The 20,791-nt window shown below is 39.9% G+C and overlaps 1 long non-coding RNA gene across 1 annotated transcript; it reads right to left on the reverse strand.

Moving 5' to 3' along the window:
• Positions 1 to 943: 943 nt before the first annotated feature.
• Positions 944 to 20,498, reverse strand: LOC140935298 (uncharacterized). The gene is made up of 3 exons (XR_012165190.1): positions 20,314 to 20,498; positions 7,505 to 7,670; positions 944 to 1,195 (listed from the first exon to the last, which is right to left on the reverse strand). It is a non-coding gene; the product is annotated as an uncharacterized lncRNA (long non-coding RNA).
• Between the last annotated feature and the right edge of the window lie 293 nt (positions 20,499 to 20,791).

The raw sequence follows: 20,791 nt of genomic DNA on the forward strand, positions 1-20,791 counted from the left end.
TAGGCCAGTGTCACGGCGTTTTTACAGACTGGTTTATTTTAAGACAGATTTAGGGCAATTCTTCCCTCGAAAATGGAATCTCCGGCTACGTCTATGAACGCATTCGAAGAATTAGATATCAAAAAGTAAAACGTAACGTCATTAAGAGGCACAAATTATCATTTTGAGGCCTGTAGGCTCTTTTTTGACTGTTTTGTGAGACTTAGAAGATATTCTAAATTTGCGCCAAAACCGTTCTAAAAATAATCTGATCCGTAAAAACACCGTGACACGAGTACATGGACTACGAGTACACGTTTCATTCAGTTTGGTGGCAGTTCCCACTGAACGAGTCCCAATAAATTTTGTGACACAGCGTCTTTTATTTTGACGCGAAATTTCAGCGATAATGTTTGATTTAACGTTCGAAATTACAAAATTGCCATGGCAACATTGCGCAAGTCGCGTCTGTTTCAAAGCGCGGTTAAGTGCCCACCAAAATGATTTTTTATTCTCATGCAAACAAAACTTATTTTCACCAGAAAGGTTTTGCACTCAGCCCCGTTTTGAAAGTGAGAGATTTTGGAACTCAGAAATGGCCTATCCTTACCAACCTCGTCCCCAGCCCTTTCAGCGCCCCTTCCATTAAAGGCTACGTCCGGACATTTTTGAATCCGCATACTTTTTTTTTTTTTACACCAATTGTCCTTCCCTCCACACGAAACCAGTGAATCCGGACAGCGCTCTCCAGTGCCATTTAAGGCCCGGTCCCCACGATAACCAGATAAAGAATACGCGGTTTCAAAAAAATAACCGGATTCGTGTGGACATGGCCGCAAGGGAGAAGGAGAAGCCCTGAGGCAAGATTGCCATTCTTTGTAAGACGATATTGTTACCTACTTGATTCAACTCTGACTTCTATGTCTGCTTTATCCCGAGGATCCGTATAACGGAAAACAAACTTGCTTACTTCAGCCCACATTCTGAAAGCCGTCGTCATAATATCCTTAAAGTCAGAGCTCGTTATGGAAGAGGGATGGCTTCCGGATGGGATAGTCCACGTCAAATTAGTCGTGGGCCACGTGTTCTTGTGCAATGCAAAACGCCGAGACCGGTGTTTTCTGTCGAGGCCGCCACGGTGATCTATTGTGTCCGAGGGTTTATTAATGAATTGTTTAACTTCAGACTTAACGTCTATCGTTTCCAGTTTTTGAACCTGGAAAATGAATGGAGGAGAGAACGCTTGAAAAACGCAAGTTATTCTAATTTTATATATCGTGAATTACATATCATTACCCCTCGCCAGGTGACCGATGCGTGGGGTCGACTGGGTCAGTACGATACATTAGAGATGATTGCGTACGTGTAATGAAATTACATTATTACACTAATGATACCTTCAGGTACTTTAAGAAACCCTCGTCAATAAAAGCTTTTCAGCAAGAAAAAAATTAGTGCTTTGTCATGCCTGCATATAAATTGTCTCATTCTTTTTTGCAAGAGCGACCTGACAAAACTGTCGATCTTGTCTTTGTGGTTTTATTATTGTAGAGGTTCACTTTTCTTTGTTAAAGACCGTGTGGCAATAAATTTTTGCGGGGTCTAATTTTTGAGATTTCTCCAGCCGTCCGCAAAAGTAAGTTCCCGCAAATAAAAATTACCGCAAACATTTTTCCTGTAAAAATGTACTCCAGAGTAAATATTCTTTAACTTAAATTCGCTACACAAAAATGCAGTACTAAGAAATCGTGTCTGTTCAATTACAACTTGTCTCTTTCGTTCAGAAACAAAACGGTATACAATGAAATACTGGTTTTACATAGGGTACGTACACCGTGGTATTGTTTGAAAATATTATTTTTAGTATTCACCAAATCAGTGGATAGCGATATTCGCGCATTCTGATTGGCTCCCGTAACTCGGAATATCCTTGGATATTCAATGTTTTGGGACGGGATTCAAAATGGCTTCTCATTTCGCAACAGTTTCGAAAGATGAAATTTTAGCGGTAAATGAAGCAGCTGCACCAACAAACACAAAGAAAGAGACAAAATTTGCCTTGTCGGCGTTTACTGGTAGGTAGAAAAAAATTTTCTCACTGAATATGCAACAAAATCATAACAAATCTTACCCAAAACATACTAATGAAACATTATCTCTTTTACAACTTTCTGAGCTATTTTGTCATTTTTCCTTTACTTTTTTATTAATAATCTCAAGTCCTTTGTTATACATAACTTTAAGGGGCACAATATTAGTTTATCTACAATCATCGTCAAAAGTGTTGGGAAGGATGCCCTTTTTTACCTCTTCTTTTCCTTCCTCCCCCCGCCCCTAGCCCAATGTTGATCAAAACATTAATGTTTGTACGCGTAATTGTTCTGTTATATCCGAACATTGAATAGGGGGGGACGGGGGATATTTAGCAAAAGAGAAAACTCTCTTTTTTCGGGATCAAAATGGACTACTGTTAAGTTGTACAACCTTCCCAACTACTTTTGTCTGTGACTGTAGATGTGCCCCTCTCCTCTCCTTCCAATATACAATGTAATTCAATTTAAGTGTTGTAATTTCTGTTTTACGCGTTTTTTTCCTTTGTAAATCTTTATCTGTTACTATATTACTTTTTTCACCTTATATTTACATAACTATGTATCAGCTAGGAATTGGAGGAATAAATAAAATAAAAAATAAAAAACACTGTCAATTGCAACGTAAACAAACTCTATCTAAGTGACGTCTTTTATTCACAAAAGGTTCCTTTTTGACTTTTATCCAACTGACTTGGTAAATACTAAAACGACTATCCCCCTCAGGGTCTGTTCATAGGGCTAGATATACACCGAGAAGCGAACCACCACTATTCACCTCCCCTTCGGGGGCTAGTTATATACTATTGCACGTACTCAATGAAAAGGACAATATTATCAATGCTGGGTACTGGGTACTTTCTGAAAATCGCAAAAATTAATTCCGAGCAAGAAAAACCAATCTGTCCTAATCGTAAAAATTAGTTCCCGTAAAACACGAAAAATCGCCAATCCGCCAAAATAAAGTCTCGCAAAATTTTGCGCCACACGGTAAGCAGGATTTGAAGGTCGCCATTTTTATTAAATTTCTATCATCTGCATCTCCATCTAAACTAGCAATAAATTCTTAAACTTATCGCCTATCAATTTTTCCCCTGATATGTATTTTGTTTTTGAATTGTATCTATGGTAATACTCACCAGCAAAAATGTATACATATTTATCAGTTGTTTAAAAAAAAACGCTGTTGACTATGACCAAGAGACTATAAAGGGGACAGAGAGGGCATCCCCCATATACACCCTATTCCATAGGTAATTCGTCTCGAGTTATTTTTAACATCACAGATCTCAAAGGGGATTAGACAACAGCCAATCACATAGCGCGAATGTGTTCCGCGTGGATGACCCATGCTGAGAGCCACGCGTCCTTCACGAAATGACGCAGAACAAAGTGGGGGAAGACGCGGAGAGCGATTTTGCTATTCCTTTTGTCGACGAAAACGACTACAGCGAGATTTCTGCGAAAGCTGTGTCAGCGAAACCGAAATTAAAAAAGAATCGCCCTTCCTCTCTTGTATGAGCTAACAGTAGAGCGGGGAAATCCTTAACACACTGAATATTCTCTCAGGATCATTTATAATTTACAGTTTGAAGAGAGCAATTTCTGGTTTGATGTTTATTTTTTTCAGTCTTTATAGCGATTATTCCTACCCACTTACTTTGTCAATTGTAGGCGAACCCTCCTAAAGCTGAATTTCAAGGGACCATATTCAAGCTCAGAAAGAGAAATAAAATTTCGTCGTTGCTTATTTACGTCCTCCATAAAACGCGAAATTAGGCATTTTCACGTCGTAGTCGTGCAAAAACGGGAAAGAAATGAACAAAAAAGTGTGTTCCACGTGCGAAGTTGTTGTTTTGCTAATTAAACCTATTGTTTTTTTGACGTTCTAGTTGTCGTCAGCGTCATTGGATCTTAAACTCCCTAAATTGTACAACGACCGGTTTCAATAGACCGGCGAAATTTCTCATTTTATTAAAGCACTGAGGTTACGACAACTTCGAGTTAAACTGATTTCACGGGTTGTCAAAGAGTCCTGCGATTCCTTTTTCCCAGGTGAGCGCCGACTCATTTCGCTTCAATATTCAGGAATGCTCTCGATCTTTTTACGCTTTCATTGCCTCTCGCCAGACATGTTTTGCACGGCGTTTGGTCATGCGAAACCTCCACGAAACATCCACGCCTCGCGCGAGGTAACTTTATCCCGATTCTAAAAATAACGCGAGACGAATTACCTATGGAATAGGGTGTATATGGGGGATGCCCTCTCTGTCCCCTTTATAGTCTCTTGCTGTGACCTTATTTAGAACTTTACATGCAGCTGAATAAATCGCAAAACTAGAACGTTATAATTTCTGGACTTTTTCACAGCCATACAATGCGTCTGCAAGTCCTCTTGAGACGTTTTATAAACCGAAATGTCCGATTTCCCGGATCAAGTTTAGGTTTCTGGGAAACTGCCCACCTACCCCTCCCCTCAGCTAACATTAACACTTTAGGGCAAAATGTTGGCTTAGGGGAGGGGTAGGTGGTCAGTTAACCAAGAGACCTAAATTGATCCGATTTGCCTACCTTTAAATTACTTCAAATTGTAAAATTTCTACCCTTTCATGTACCGGTAATACGAACAGAGTGTGCATCGTAGTATCGTATCCACTTCAAAAAAAGTACTAAGAATATGACGTATAGTATTAACGTGGTCTTTCTCAATCCGTGCGCATCCGCGCCGAGAGATATCATGTGGGCAAAACGTGATAAAATGACTGTGTATATAAATATAGGCACGTTTAACGTGCGAAAGCTATTTTGAATGCTTCAGTGTAACCGTATCAACAACCTACTGTTTTAGTCCTGAATTAAGACTATTTTTGGGCGAAATTGGGGATTGCTGTTCATTAATGAAAACGCGATCCGCTGCGCACAGTTGAGCGGCAGGTATTTTGTACAGGTCACATTCCACAGGTCAGAATACTGGTCACCGTGCTACAAATAAAAAAAACAAGACCAGAAATAGTTAGTCTGCTACACAGCCGTTTTTAGAGTCGTCACGTGGGGAGGAGCGTTGCGTGACGACACTAAAAACGGCTGGGTAGCCGACTAGACCAGAAGTGTCTCCTAGTCCTAATCCTTGTCCAAAACGGTTGATTTTGATCGAGGTGAAATTACTTGGAACTGTAATCGTGACCTGTGGAATGTGACCGGTAAAAGAATCCCCTCCACAGCCTAGTCGATCCTCATACTATAGATTCACTTTTCTTTGTCTTTCCTTCTGACATCTGTTTCAAAATAAGTAAATTGTTAAAGTACTATGAATGTCAACTCACCAAACGTTGCTTAGAGGGAACACTCAAAGGTTTTAAGGTTTCTTCATGGTTTCTTAAGATAATGAATCTCGTCGAATACCGAATAGCTTTAAGATATGTCACAATTTTCATCATTGGCACATGAAGGTGTTGGACTCTGCCCCTTTTGTGGTTTGTAAGTCAGAGAATTCGAGTTATCAGACAGTGAGCGCTTACCATTTGTATGGAAAACCCGGAAATTCCGGGGAGAATTCAAATAGAACGGTTCATCCCGGTGGAAATTTTCCGGAAAAAAGTAATACTTTTCGAGGTATTACCTTTTTCCCGTTTTTATCGAAACGACCGAAATTTTCTGTACCATTTGCTTGGATTACCATAGTCTGCTACACAGCCGTTTTTAGTGTCGTCACGCAACGCTAGTGGGGAGGAGCGTTGCGTGACGACACTAAAAACGGCTGTTTAGCAGACTAGGATTACCAGTGCCAGGCTTCATGTCGGGAGAAAGCGAAAAAGTTACCGGTATTTTGTAAATGGCACAACTCAATCCCGTTCCTGTTTTCGGTGCCAAAAAAAAAATACCAGTACCATTTGACGGAAATTTTTGACCGAAATTTCCGTACAAATGGTAAGCGCTCAGTAATCCAACACAATATGCATGTGACTGTGTTGGACTTTGTCCCTTTTACAATTCGTAAATAAAAGTACGCAAATTGTTTACAAGAAAAATTTGTTTAAACGGTTTTCAGAAATCACCTCGGCTGTATCAGATCTGCAATTAAATTACCTTAAATTCCGAAAATAAGCCCCTCCAGATATAAGCCCCCCAAACCGGTAACGCAAAAAAACACTCCGTTAAATCGCCCCTCCAAATATAATCCCCCCCCCCCCCCCCGGGGAGGCTTGTACTTGGAAAATTGCCCTCAAAAACAAAGTAAAACAAAACAAAAACGGTAAATTTACTTCCAACTATAAGAATAGCCCAATCGATTTTGAAACACAAATTTCCCTCCGTAGATAAGCCCCTCCGAATATAGGCCCCTCCAAAAATAAGCCCTCAAAAAGGGTCTTTAAAAAATATAAGCCCCGGGGCTTATTTTCAGAATTTTACGGTATGCTTCCTACAACGTTAAGGACAGCCTAACATTTATTTCCTTCCAAGAAAATTATCAAACTGCCGAAATATATTTCTACTCATATCATGTTATTCCACTCAATAAAACAATGTCTAATTATTTTGTCAACTAGCTCCTTCCAGGGCTCCTGCTCCTTCCCATTTTATTTTATTTTAAATGTAAAATACATTTCAATAACTGTAATGACTCTTAAGCAGCAAGCATGTATCACGTTTTTTTGCCGGAACGAAAAAGGTCTGTTGAACTTTGTAAGCGAGAGAATAAAGATTGTTTTTTGGATTAACTTACTCGGTACAGCTTTCAAAAAAACATAAGCTGCCTTTTAAATTTCTTAAAAACAAAATTTATAGGCCGGATACTCCCTAATTTAATTTTACTTTGAAAAATATTTGAACTTTCATACTCTACACTGAAGCAGGTGAAACGTAACTTATAAATTGTGAAATACGTGCGATCTTACCCTTCGCGAAAGCCGAATTAGGTCAGAAATGTCTTGAGGCAGCACCCACACTAAAATATGAACTTTTTGACGGCTGCATCGCTGTACAAAGCGTTTGAATCCTGAAGATATTTCAATGTTATGCTTCTAAACACCCTTAGCCATAATAAAAGGCGAAAAAATTATGAAGAATCAAGATGGAGGTCTCAAAGTGCCCTTGTTTGACCTTAAGCGATGTCATGTTTAGATGCCAAAATCTTATTGGTTCCTTGCATCAACTCATAGTACCTTCAACCTTATTGGCTCCTGCAACAGAAATCCGAACACACAAAGCCACAAAGCCACATAGATACATACATACGCTCACACCACTGACATATGAGCTATTCAGAATAGCTCAATATTGAGGTGCTAAGTATCAGGCTCTTTGAAGCTTGAACTGAACGCCTGGGCTTGACGGAGTACATGTATTAAACAGGGTATTCCACATGCAGCTTAAGATAATTGCACGCTTCCTAGCTCTTTTCAATATACCGTATAGACACGAGGTCTAACACTTACCAAAGATTGGACAGGTCTTATCTCAGAATGTCTCGAGAGAATAGCTCTCGCGTCAAATTCGCCAAAAAGCGTCGTCAGTATAAATGCAACTTGACAAAGTTGTAGTTCCATTCCGCAGTCGCTGGTCTGAACTTTGTATCTTCCAATAGCTGGTTGTCGTCGTTATCTAAATGAAACAACTACTGCCGTGAACTTTATACAGTTGCCTTGTTTGGGTGGTTTTATATTACATTTTATATTCCCAGAAGAAGGATGTGTTTATTATCACTCAGCGGTCGGAAACAGGAAATTTGCGGACGGCTCACTGTTGTGAAACAAAATATGTATATCTTGGTGTGAGGTCATCGAGGTTGACGATCCCCCTTGAGATTTCCAAAGGGTCCAGAACCTGCATTCATTTCCAATTTCATGATTCTTATTTCAAAGACACTGAGGGTGAAGACGGGGTCCACACGCTTCAAAGACAATGGCTACTTCTACTTCATGTCCGTTTAAGTGGTTTTGATTAATATCGTTCCGTTTTGTTTATTTGTCATTGTATTAATCCATCTGAAGATGTGGAATCCGGATAGCGCAAGACCTGTGTATTTTAGACCACCTTGGTATGACTATGCATAAAAAAGCACGCATTAGTACGGCTTAAAAAAGTACGAAATCCTCTTGTAACTCTTCAATAATCTTTCATCCGAGTGATGCTTTGCAAAGGGCACATAACTGCTTGGATACATGATTATACCAAAATGGCGCGAAATCGGCTTAAGCGAGGTTGCAGTTTAGCGACGAGCGCAAAATGTCCAAAATGAGCTTAGGGAAGAACACCTATCAACAGCTTTTTAAAATTACTCCCTAATTTTAAGTGTTCGGCATCCTTGATGGTATCTCATATTCGCTTTTAAAAGTCACGACCTTATTTACATATCCGAATTTCCGCTAACGGGAGATTGCACAATTCAAATCCGCTATATGAAAATTCCTCACTTATGACTGAAATTATGATAAAATGGATCGGTTTCGTCATTATCGCTGTCATTCATTAAATTTGGGAATTTCTTGATCTTGGATTTTGCTCCAGCTCTCGTGGCGCGGACGGAATACTTTCAACGCCCCATTAGTCAGAAATCTCTCGAAGAAAGCCGGATTATGTGGGCACCGTGATTTCACTCAACCAGTTGCCCTGGAGAAGGGGGGAGGGGGGGGGGGGGTCAAACGGTGAGTCGTATGTGTGTCGGTGGTGGTGGGGAGGTACTTCCGTACATAAGTAATATCGCTACGCGCATTCTTTATTTTTTAACCCCTTTAGTTGCTTGAGTCTGAAATTGGTAAGGTTTTGTACCCTCTGAAAATGTTTATGTTTTTTCAAAATCAGTTCTTATCTTATAACACGTTCAAACAGCTGATTAAGTCTGAAAAGACACCTGAAAAAGATTTATCCACAGCTAGGTAGGCTCGAGCAGGATTCGCGCCGAGGACCAACCCCTTTCTAGTTTTATGTACCATTTTCGACAAGAAAGTTTAAAGAGAGCAAAACTGCTCTGGTTTTCGTATACCTTGCCACGACAAATGATGGCCTTTCACGTACGTTAGAAAAAACACTGCACCCCTTTTGAATGCTGTAACTGACCCACTGCTTTACTGATAATATGAACAAATCACTAAGTCTCCGCTGCCCGCTTTTTTCAAGACGCGTTGATTCTAAGTACTAACATTTAGAGCTTCTTTAAATACCGAAATGACAGATTTCCCTACTTTTTCATGCCTCAACTCGTGAAATTCCGACTCTTTTCGTCTGAAAAAGTGCTCCTTTCGTGCGGAGCCTTCCTATGCAGGACATCATAGGGTCTACCCCCAGGAATACAGCAGAGAAATTCACAAATTTCGGTCTGAAAGAGGGATTTCAGGAAGAGTGCAGCTTAATTTTACGGAAGGACCTCACAGAACTGGTCGAGACCTATAAAGTTGATATCATTTTTTTTCCATTCACGTCGACTCGGCAAATGAAACAAACTTGGAAAAACACATCGTGGAAAGGGAAGGGAAAGGGCGGGGAGAGAGCCTTTTCGCTTTTCCCTCTCCCCACCTCGCTTGACCAAAGGCCTGTTCACAGGCTACTCGACAACTACGAACAAGTATTCACATGGTAAGAAAAGAGTTAGAAAATGTAGGTATTTTATATAAATGAGAAATTAGCATCTCCTTTTGAGCCGATTCGATTAAAACCATCTGTGTCATCTGACTTTTCCATTAGTTTTTTTCTTGCCACTTGCAACGAATGACGCATTCAGACTAGAAGCTTCTGTGGCTTTTCTGTGGCACGATTACCATCTTAGATCTTGAATTTCCTCCCGACCTATTCTAACGTGTTATTAGATCAAAGTTCTCCCAGAGAGGGCCGTGCCACTTCTCTCCACCCGAAAAAAAAAAAACACCGTAAACAGGACAGCGAATTTTGATTCTTTGAGTATTTGAAAGAGTCACTGACAAAAGCACAGAAAGAAAGAGCAGCAAATGAAAATGTATCAGAGTTCAGGGAAGGTACCTCAAACAACGCTGAAAGTTTTATGCAGGTTTCTACCCCAGGGACAAGTCAAGTCTTTGTTTTCTCTCATAGATTTTATTTGATCCGGTTTAGCATGAAAGGCCTTACTCAATTGCCTCAGTGTAAAATATCTATTATGAAAAATACCATGTACGTTCTTCATACCAAACAACAGGTCAGTCGAACGTAGAAGTGAGGTGTTCCAATTGTCAGAGCAAATAAGAAAACCTTTTGTAAAGGTACATAAACTGATTTTCTGTTAAGTGAAGGAGGTGTTTGTCACCGGAAAGAAAAGGAAGAAAAAGAACGTTATTGTAAACTATTTTTCCTGAAGAAAATCAAGACATTTTACCTCACTGTTTGGAGTAATCTGCAGAGTAATGGCCAGTGATACTCCCCCCGGCTTTATTTCCTCTGCACGAGATTAAAGCGCTCCTGAGACTCCTAAGCCAATTAGTAATAAGAATCTTATATGAAAAGGAAATAGTCAACATCCCAGAAATGTTTGTCAACACTAAAAAGGGACACCTCCCTAAAAATATCCCCTGTAGCTGGCTTCGGCCTTTCTTCAGACATTTTTTTTGACTATCTATACGGGTTACACTGGACACCGACAAATCCATGAAGCACATCTATTACCCATCCCAACTTGGATTTCAATAGGGAGCTTTAGCAACGAGGATCGACGACGACAGCAACGGGAACGTCAAAAAAAAAAAAAAAGAGGTTCATAAAGCAAAACAACAACTTTGCACGTGATTACGCTTTTTCGTAAATTTCTTTGCCGTCACAGCGCGACAACGACGTAAAACGTCCCAATTTCACGTTTTATGGAGTAAGTAATTAAGCGACGACGAATTTTTCTTTCTCTTTTTAAACTTGAGTTTGGTACCTAAAAATTAACCCCAAAGAAATTCGGTTGCATTTGACATTTTCAGCAAATTGGAATAAACGCGAAAAAGTTTTAAAAAACGCGAAGTTATCATAAAAGTGACGTAATTAAGCCTCTCAAGCTAGGGGTTCCTCTGTATGTATGGTCTCCCTAAAATGGACATGCACCTATAATTGGTTCCTACATTGTAGATATATTTTTTAGCAACTACTATAATTTGCAGTCTGTCTACTTTGAATTGCTTCGATGGATTCTTCTCTCCTCTTTAGTTTGAACAACAATTCACTTATGACGAACGCTTAGTGCTGGCGCCAACGTACAGTCTTACAACTCTGACTGAATTTATGTCAACATGGCTTCAGTGAGTGTCTACAGTTCCTACGCTTAGTATGTCCTTGGTACCAAGACTTTGACCCTCCCCACCCAGGACAATGGGTGACTGTCTGCACCTCCCCCTGAGATCTGCAGTTATCATGATAATCTTTCTCAGCAGAGGTCTTATTCAGCTGTCTAGGGCAAAGTAAGAACGATCGAGGTACTTGCCATTCAAAGCCTGCACTGAACGCTGCCGCTTACTGAAGGGGCTGTGTCAAAATAGCCCCCTCCCTACCCCACTAGTTTTGCCCCCAGGCCTGATCCACGTACCCATTGTAAGGGCAGTCTCTGGGCTATCCAGCTGTATATGTACCGACCAAGACGGCAAGCCTCTTGGGTTTTTGGACACCTCACTGGCCTGGAACCGGGCCGCGTCCGGCGCAAGGCGAAAACCTAGTTCGTGGCCACGTTTTAAGGAAATCAGACAGAACTGTAGAAGGAAATTAATAATGAGCCGCACTGTCAAACTGTAACCACATACCTGAAGGCTTTTGGAGTTGTTGAGGCTTTTAAAAGTAGACAAAACTCATTTTAGCAGATGCGGATATGGCTTATGTGTTTTTGTATTTAATTTTTTTCCGTTCATTATAAACAACATTTTATTTATTTAGGAATACGACAAAATTTCCCACACGCATTGCCGCATCGGAAGCTCCTACGGTTAGAAAGGCAAATTTCAATAACGGCTATTAATGGCCATACGTTTTTCCTTAGAAGATAATTTCATCGGCCGTATTTACTCGAATAGGCGCCTCATTTGGAACCAAAAAGTTAATAAGCAACCCCCCTCCCCCCCCCCGAAAAAAAACCGCGGCCCGATGCAGCCAACACCAAATCTGATCAGCAAAACCCTGCTGTTTATTGGGTTCAATCGGTTTCATGTTTACGTCTGACAAAGTTAATTTTCACGTATTACGATCAGCTTTGCAGGTTTCAAGATCAATGCGTCTTCTTGATTTAACTTTAATACTAGTTTTTTGGTAATGCAAGCCGTCTACTTTCGGCCCTACTTTCGGCCCGTGGAAGTCGACGGTGGAAAACGTATTGACCAAGATGAATGACGGACAGACTGGATCTTAACTACTGTTTGAAATATATCTAAAAGCGAGTTCGACAAATCCGTGCGCTCTAAAGAAATGTTATCAGAATATAATATAATTAATCCACTAAGGGGGAAATCAGGGAAATTAATCAACTAACCCTGATGCACTTGTTGAAAATATTACAAACGGGTGTTCAATACTGATTAATTGCAAAGAGTTTCTCAGCGAGAATTCAAAAAGGAGCGCTAAGTTGGCCGGCAAAAACGGCGAGAGCCATGCGGTTAATAGGGTGTGGAGGCTTCATGGCAGCTTGCGCCAAAACTCACACACGTGAAAAAACAATTCCCTCAGCTACGAAAGTTACGGGATGGGACCTCACATAGTTTGTTTTACTTTCTGCGGGGAAGCAATAGCCCGAGGACAGGTAGTTTGTATTGATTTTTTGTTATCGAGGTATGCAAGCCATTTCCTTTCTCTGTTATTTTCACGTCGCCCCTTACCCCTTAGCTTGCCGCTGCCAAGCCACAGCCGAAGTCGACGGCAGATAAAACTAACTCAAAGTAAATTGCCGCTCAAAATTAGCTAGCTATTTTTACACGCAATAAACACGCCTTTCGCCAGCCACGATCGGGCTTAAATCTATTTCCGAAAAGCCGCTTAGCGGCAGCTTATGAAAGCATGCTTATTTTGTATGTGTGATTGTACTATCTCTCTTAGTCTTAATGTTTACAAACAAATATTGCATAATCTCGATCCCCCATCAGTAGCAATTGGTCGAAAGCCCTGCTCTCTCAAGTCACGAGATTCAACTTCAAAATTCAAGATTCCAAGCATCATTGTTCTTCTCTGCGTTCAAAAGGGTATGTAAAAGAGCCAGAAAATCCTAACTACCGTTGCATATTATATTTTGAAAAACTAAATTGCATAACAATTAAAGATTGCTACTAAAAGCCGCGGAATGGTAGTTGCCGTTCGATCAAATGACGAAGTAACGCTGCTTTACGCGATCTGAAGGGGCGTCAAAATACATAGTCAACCGACTAAAAAACAAATCAAAAGCGTAAGACTTTATTGAGTTTCATGCTATTTGAGCCTTGCTGATCCCTAAAAACAGTGAGACAGTGAACGAATTCTGCCCTTAAGCTTAAGATGCTCTTATCAGAGCTATGACAGGTGTCCAGTTGAAAGCCGCCAGGTTCTAACTCTTCACGGCGCACGACTTCTCAGCAAAAGAAAGCTGTAGTCGTGATGCTATTTGCACTACTTAAGTAAGGACGTTCAGTTAATAAGCTTGCGGGAAACGGTATTGCTCTTATGCCGATGCTGTAAGCGGGTCATCGAAAATCAATACAGATAAAAAGCGCACGTCCAGAATTCATTCCAACACGCGAAGGTCCACTGCACTAACTAGAACATTCGCTATGTCCCTGATGGAGGTATTTCGACAATAACTTTATGTTGAGGAAATTTCTTGCCCGCTGTTGTTAAGCATTATTCGATATCGACCGACCCCTGTCAAAGGTATCAGAGGCCTTTAAAGCCTAGCCTGTTCTGCTTTATCCAAAGTGAAGAGGATTCCGCCATGAGCTGTAATCGCACCGCGCGAAGGGCACGTTGTACTTTCTTAGTGACATGTTAAGACTCCCTAAGCATGCATACGGTTGACATAGGGCAAGTAAACTATTACGCGGGTCTTTCATGTGGTCACGTTCTACTTATAGTAAAAGATATTCTTAGAGTCAGTACAGATTATAACCTCTAACGCTAAACAAGTACTCATTCTGTGCACGTTGCCTTTTTCGGAAAGTTTATCTAGGTCACTGATTTATACTGGAGAAAATACTGTACTCGGATAAGGCGCATCTTTGAAGGCGCGCGAACTGTACCATTTGTTGACTGAGCAAATAAGTGCGTTTTAGCTCAATCGCGTCTTATTAAGACAAGAGGACATTTTTTGTGTTATTTATAAGAGAATTTTGCGTCTTATTCATTTTGAAACACTTCTTCTCTAAGGAAACGATAGTAGTTTTGAAAGAAAAATGGCCGCAATAAATCAGTTTTCACCTAATCACTAGTAATTTACCATTCACTCCCATCCATTATCATAAAGATCGATCTTAAAACATTGCGACTGCATGGAAGCGTAAATATAATTTCGCTGAAGCGGGGTCATAGCTACACCGCGTATACAGCTATTTCGAGAAAGGTTGTGGGAAAAAGTGCACGCGCCAATCCCCATAGGTATTGTTTATGGGTTGGTTTTGAATACTGTTCTTCAAAGAAGTTTGAAAGAATAACACGAGGGGCCATGGACATATGTTTGTGAGTGCTAAAGGAAAGCAACAAAAGTAGGATCGACAGCTACAGTCGTCAGGAACAGAGTATTGGTCATATCCCATATTACCGTTCGGGATTGTGACGTGCACCTTTTTGTTCCGACAACCTTTCTCGAAATAGCTGTATAAATTCCATTCGACATGTTGCCAGTACAAGATGTCTCCTCAAAGATAAGGGTCTATATTTATAGAATTAAATTATTAGTATGGCTTTTGTTCAAAGTAAACAAGTAGTGCTTATCAGAGGACGAAAAGGGCAATCAGTCGGTTCGAGAAGTACAAAGTTTTATCTCCATGGAAGATTTTATCCATATACAGCGTATCTAATCTAATGCTGGTATAATCTTAACCGTCAGTCAGGAATAGATACCTGAACTTACTAGCCTAATGACCTTCTTCAAAAGCCCCGTAACAGTTTCAACAATATATTGTGGGATTCAGCTTAAAACACAAGCAAAACAAAACAAACTAAATGCAGGGCTGGCACTACGGCAAAGGGCTGATTTATTATACTCCAATATTTCGGCTAACAAAAGAAGGCCTTCCTCAGTGCCAGAGCTATACCGAGAGAAAATATCTTTTAAAGGCTCCTAAAATTGCTGTAGTGCCAGCCCTGCATTGACTTTTGTTTTTTTTTTTTACACTTTAAGTGCAGACGTCTGGCTACAGGATCTCTTTAATTAGAAATCCGGCAAGAGGAACCAGAGAACTCACCATTTTTTTAGTTAAGGGCTATTTACATGGGGGGGTGGGGGGGGGGGAGGAAGATTGCACCATCAGGAAGATCAGGGGCACCCAACGACAATTTTTGGAAAATTTCTGTTCGGAAGGCGATTTGAGATCTAGAATTTTCGGCACATTTGTTGTTAAATTTCTTGCTTGCCTGCCTCTCCGTGGATTCTCGAACCTTCCAAAAATGGTATAATTGCTCATTTTTAACAGATTTTTACCCTAAAAAGGTCACCTAGAATTTTCGGGAGCCTTTTTTCAGGCTGAAATTTTCGAAAAGGTAAGTTTTGATCCCTACAATTTTCGGATAACTAGACTTTCAGCTAGGAAATCCGAACAGAAGAAAAATTTTTAGGGAATAAAAATATGCCTATCTCTACTTTTTAAATACTAAAAACGTTCCATAATGCTATGTTTAAGTGGTGTTGAACTATGTTCTCGTTGGGTGCCCCTGACGAAGATCCTAGAGGTCGGATCATCCATCCTAGCGTTATATGTTGTCTGTATTCGGTTTACATGCAAAGGGTCTTCCTTGTCCCTAATGCTGGGGTCTTCCTGGCTGAGGAGTAGGAAGATCATGACACAAGCAAGATCCTAGCACAATGTAAACTGATTTCGCTGGAAAGATTTTTTTGTTTTGTTTTGTTTTGTTTTCAGTAGATATGTTATTCATGTACTTGTCTTGCCCCGCCACGACTAGCCTTCCAGCTATTTGCGGAGCAAGGTATTTAACTCTTTGTGCATACCAAAAAATAAGGTTGTTTTGGTTGTGGTTGTTTTTGGTTGTAAATCCTAGTATTAGGCAGGTCGTTCAGGGGGTAATCTTTAATCTTTACTTCCTTCTCTACTGTTAACCACATCATGCACACGGACCGAAACTTTTTCGTGTAAGCCCAACGAAAAGCTGTTACGCCTTTTAGGATCTTCCTCTCTCCATGTAAATAGCCCCTTAGTTTGGAATAGCATAATATTTTAGTATACCGTAGGAAAAAAAGAACTCATTTATTTAAAGGCTGAATCACTCAGATTTGGAGGTTGCATTCCGCTACTATTTTTAAATGGAAAAGACTTCTTACGCAGGTTCTTAGTTTGAGAAGATACATTCCTTAATTCGTTTCTCTAGTCCCCTAAATACCTTTAGGGCTTAGAGATAATAAATAAATGATCGTCAGTTTGAAAATACAACAATTGTAGTTGTAGACGGGAAGAAGTCGAAGATATATACTTCAATAAAGATTATAGCTCATTCAGGAACATTTCGTTTCTTGTGTGCAATGTGTAAAGAGATCATCGCAGTTATATACCCTGTGAAAACCAAAGAAAGGGCGGCTGAAAAAAAATGCAGCCCCGATTTTTTTCATCGATCATGCGGCACTTCTATTAAATATATTATACTCATATGTTCATTATTAGAGGTCGCTTTCAATATTGTTTAACTTGCCCTGCTCGCTCGAGCTCGTTCGGTTGCAGGCAGAACTCGAAACGGAAAGGCTTATCACTAAAAGAATTTTGAAAACTCAATTTATCTGGCGCCGGAAGGAAATACTAACTATGTTGCTCTTTGTACTTTAGAACCTAAAGCTATGGCTTTCATATTCCCAATCAAAGACTTTTGTTCTGGCAAAGACCATGAAACATTCAACTAATGGATTGCTTGACGATTTCAAAGCTTATAAGTCATGATGCTTCTCAAGTAACTCGGTACTCAAGAGGAAAAACTCTACATTTTACTTGAAAAAGTTTTGCGTATACAGTGCAGCGACTTAGTGGCAGCTAAACGGAGTGCACTGCATTCTAAAACCTTTAGGGCTTAGAGACCATGAATGATCGAGCTCTCATTTTAGTGCAGACGCAAAAAGAAAACGAAATACAACACTGATGTTTTCTACATAAAGTACTAAGTCCTACCCCAAAACGGTTTCATCCTAAACATATTGAAAACACCATTTAGGCTACCCAGGGTACTTTGAGATTTCTAGAAATGCATTCTTAGCGGCGCTATACAATTCGTACCTGTTCGATCATCATAGGGGAACTTGTCTATGAGTCCTTTCGAAATTACAAGGACTCTTCAGTATTATTTTGCCAAAAATTTTAGCTGCAGTTTAACGTACTATGAAAGTGAGAATATTTCTGATTTTTCTGATTTTGAGATCTCTAGAAATGCATTCTTAGCGCCGCTATACAATTTGTACCTGCAGTTCGATCATAGGGGAACTTGTCTATGAGTCGTTTCGAAATTACAAGGACTTCAATCAGTATTATTTTGCCGAAAATTTTAGGTGCAGTTTAACGTACTATGAAAGTCAGAATATATCTGATTCCTCGCTCCATCACATTTTTGAATCCAAAAATTTTAGGTTTCCTTTTTTGTACGAAAAATAGCCTAACCTGGGGCCCGTTTCTCGAAAGTCCCGATAATTAACGGGCCCGGTAAGCTGTCTCCGTTGCCATTAAAGATCGAGGTTTCAATAGTTTTGCATCTAACATGATAAAACTATCAGTTAAACAAACAAAATGGAGTAGTTTGCTTGCCAGGACCCGCGCTCTTATTCTTTTTATTTCGATTTGAATATTTGATTTCGGGCCCGAAAAGTTACCGGGACTTTCGAGAAACGGTCCCCTGGACAGTGAAATGTGAACAATTAAACTTCAGAAAATCGTAGCGAATCAAGGTTAGATAAGCTTCGAAATTTGCGGTACATGAAAGGAACGGTCATCTAGAAATGTTTTAGTCGTCCTCAAGCCGAAATAGAAAATTCTAGGCAATATTTGCTTCTCCGAACAGATATTTTACAGAAAACGGTCGTTGGGTGCCCCTGATTAATTCACAGTGTGTAATTGATTCTCGTGATTAGTAGGTGAAAGGCTTCGAGGCACTGATGAAGCTTCGAAGTTAAGTGTTTTAATTAAAATGTGCTTTGAATGTATATACTTTAAGGTCAGGACCAAAAAGCTACTTGATACTCAAGTAAGCTGCATTCAGTCAAATTGAGCAGATGCTGTAAATCGCCTGTTGAGCTGAATATAGCAGTGCCTGCGGTAACATTCACGGGACGTATATTCATGCATTGGCGAAAGAACCTGAGTTCTGATTACTCAGTGAGTCACTTCAATGTCTGAATATTCAAGCGCTCAGCCGGTCTCTCAGTAGTGAAAATTGATTGAGGTTGCAATGCAAGATTTGAAAGTTGTTTTAAAACAGGCGTTTTTAATTCTCACTTACCAAAATGGACTTTGAGACTGACTTTGTTTCCAAGGGCAAGAAAGTAGCTTATACACCGTGACGGTAGTCTTTTTAAATTGGCATCGGGTGCACAGTTTTGAGAGGCATAAAAATGAATTAAACACTTTAACTACTTAATACGAGTCAAAATAACAAAACGATATTATTTGTGTCAATGAAATACTAGTATTTGGCACTGAAAAATGCCACTTGACATATCAAACGCTGCGGCCTGGCGCGGCCCCTTCAGAAACATTCAGCTGATACTGTTTCGTCATTCTGAATGCCTAGATGAATGCAGGTTCATGCACGAAAATAATGTTATGCCAAATGGTATTACCTCTAATTCTACTTCAGTCAGCAATCGGGCTGGCTCGGTTCTCAGCGGAACATTTTAATTTACAGGCTGAAGTTATAATTACCTTGATTTTACTCGGTAGATTAGAAGCACCTAAGGACCGATCGGAATGTTTCCAAATACATCAGTAGTGTCTCAAATGGTTCTCTATGCATTGGAGGCCAGGGCCCAGTTGCTGGAAGCATGGTTAACGTTAACCAGCGTTTAATACCCTGATAACGTATTGGTTTTGATACTGCTTAACCAATGGTTAAAGCTAACCATGCTTCGAGCAACTGGGCCCTGTTTGGTAAATTTGGAGCTGCCCCTGAAAAACTACGAATCTGTTCTTACACTTGTTAGGGGTGACTTAAGTCGTCTCGAAGGCCGTTTTAGGTAGCTTTTTCCACTCATCCGAAACTGACAGCTACCCTAGCCTTGTGCCGTGTGGGTCCGATCGAAAGTTCGAGGACATGGTGTAGCCGTACTTTCATCAGAAGATTCTAGGGAACGTTTTGTCTTTATACTGAAATTTTCATGAAACCTTTTTGAACTGAATCGCAATATCTTGCCAATAACGTGAAAAACACAACCTCCAAAAATCTTAGCTAAGTCCGGAATGGAATGGAACGGTCATCCAGAAATTTTTAGCTTTCCTCGAGTTTTAGAAATTTTTAGGCACAGTTATTTTACGGAAAAAAAACGTAGCGTCACTGTAGATATTGATTAGCTTAATTTCCAAACACTGTTTTCCCTTTGGACTATCCGAGATCTCGGGTTCCAACGATACAAAATTATTGCTTTTGATTCACAAAAGATCAAATAAAGATCGCTTCTTGACTGGGAAGATGGAACTTTTATTTTAAAATAGGTCAAGCAAGTGCTAGATAGAGTAAATCGAGAATGATTCACAAAAGCTGTAAATTAGCTACTCTTTGCAAGCAGAATGACCACGCATTGCCGGTCGGAAAGTCATCTTATTAAGTCAATACTATTTTTGTTATCTCGATCCAATTTTTTTTACCACAAAACCGGTCGACAGTTCCTTGAAACACTTGTAGGCAGGAAATCATCTTTTCATTTCAGTCGCGCGGAGTCTATGGTGGTTGGCGGATTGAGACCCGAATAAGGTCACTGTAAAACCCCTTATATTTTGCGGTCTAGTTTTGCCTCGTTGCGACTGTTCTTAAATACATTCAGAAGAAACATTATAACCAAAATGGCCTGACAATGTTATGTACCTAAACTCTGATCTTCCACTTTAAAAAATTAAAGCTATCTGCTGCATTGATATTCTTATTTGATGTATTGAAATGAAGCCAACATCAAACTCACCACTTCGTCCTCTTCTGCTCCTAAGAATTCAGTGGTAAATCAACGTCTTGCTTTCTTTCTTCAAACACTTATTCCACCATTCAGGAAGCCTGTGTGTTCAGATCTAACAGCAAAATAATTCTCATTTGCTCGAGCGTTTTCTTTCCCTCCCCGGCGCATTCCTAAGTAGGCATAGCCTGCGAAAACAGCCGTCTAGCCTCGCTCTTCATAATAATAATTAATAATAATTTATTCATTTATAGTGCGCTTTTTAACGTACTAGGTGATCAAAAGCGCATTACAACAATAAAAAGCCTAAAAACTCTACACATATTAGAAATATACAAATATATTTAATATCTAAGAGATATTAAAAGCTAATTTAAAAAGATAAGTTTTAAGATTAGAGTTAAAAGTAGAAATACATTTGATGCTGCGGAGGTTAACAGGAAGAGCGTTCCATAAAGTGGGCGCAGCCACACTGAAGGATCTGTCACCG

This window comes from Porites lutea, chromosome 4, assembly GCF_958299795.1.
Source record: "Porites lutea chromosome 4, jaPorLute2.1, whole genome shotgun sequence".
Taxonomy (NCBI): Eukaryota; Metazoa; Cnidaria; class Anthozoa; order Scleractinia; family Poritidae; genus Porites; species Porites lutea.